At 56.5% G+C, this 1282-nt stretch overlaps 1 pseudogene; it reads left to right on the top strand.

The window, feature by feature from the left end:
• The first annotated feature begins 284 nt into the window (after positions 1-284).
• On the top strand, positions 285-1062 carry LOC112657898 (ER lumen protein-retaining receptor 1-like; annotated as a pseudogene).
• The last annotated feature ends 220 nt before the right edge of the window (positions 1063-1282 follow it).

Here is a 1282-nt window from a genome sequence, read left to right as displayed (position 1 = left end):
AAATTATTCTCATAGACTTGAGAATTTTTGGTATCAAAAAAGAAAAAAATTTGTACCAATTAAGAAAACTCAATTTGAGCCCTCCTCCCTCTTCCCAGCTCCTGCTCGGCCACCAGCTCCGGCCTCAGCTCCTCATCCCAGAGCCCCCTCCCCGGAGCGGAGCCCACCCGAGGGCCCCTCTCCCGCCCCCCAGCCCAGCCACCGGGCCAGAACATCAGCCCCGGGGGGCAAACCAGCCTAGCCTGCCTCCCACCAGCCCTGCCCTGCCAGACCCCCCCCAAAGCATGAATCTCTTCCGATTCCTGGGAGAGCCATCATCTTGCCATCATCCTGGTACTCCCACCTCCTAGCCATCATCTTGCCACTGCTCACAACCTGGAAGTCCGGCTCTTGTGCGGGGATTTCAGGGAAGAGCCAGGTCCTGTTTGCTGTGTTCACTGGCCGGTACCTGGACCTCTTCACCAACTGCATCTCACTGTACAACAGGTGCATGAAGGTGGTCTGCACTGCCTGATCCTTCACCACAGTCTGGCTAACTTACAGCAAGTTCAAAGCCACTTAGGATGGGAACCATGACACATTCCGAGTGGAGTTCCCCGTTGTTCCCACGGCCATCCTGGCATTCCTGGTCAACCATGACTTCACCCTCTAGAGGTCCTCTGGACCTTCTCCATCTACCTGGGGTCGGTAGCCATCCTGCCGCAGCCGTTCACGGTGAGCAAGAGGGCGGAGGCCGAGACCATCCCCAGCCACTGCCCGTTTGCTCTGGGCGTCCACCGCTGCTTTCTCGCTTCCACTGGCTCTGGCGCTACCTCTCCGAGGGCTTCTTCGACCTCATTGCCATCGTAGCAGGCCTAGTCCAGACTGTCCTCTACTGCGATTCCTTCCACCTCTACATCACCAAAGTCCTGAAGGGGAAGGAGCGGAGTTTGCTCGGCCATCCCTCTCCTCGGCACCCCGGCAGCCTGAGAGACCAGAGGAAGGCAGCGAAAGACCCACAAGAGCCTTCCCTTCCCGTCCAGGGGTGACTTTTTAAAGAACCAACCTCTCCGCACTCCCCAGCCCCCCCCCCCCACGCCAGGTTTCGAGGGGGGGTGGTGGAGGACCCAAGTCTTGGGGAGCTCAGGACCTGGGGTGTTTGTAGTTTTTTGCCTTTTAGAAAAGAAAAAAAAAGAATCTTTCCACTATTTAGTTTTTGATTCTGATGACTCCTTTCTCTTCTACTCTCTGGCCCCCAATTTTTATAGACTGTTTTTGAATGTCCCGTGGGGCAGGGTCGCAT

This window comes from Canis lupus, chromosome 8, assembly GCF_003254725.2.
Source record: "Canis lupus dingo isolate Sandy chromosome 8, ASM325472v2, whole genome shotgun sequence".
In the NCBI taxonomy this organism is placed as follows: Eukaryota; Metazoa; Chordata; class Mammalia; order Carnivora; family Canidae; genus Canis; species Canis lupus.
Note: the sequence above shows the minus strand (reverse complement) of the source record. Positions and strands in the feature narration are given on the sequence as shown.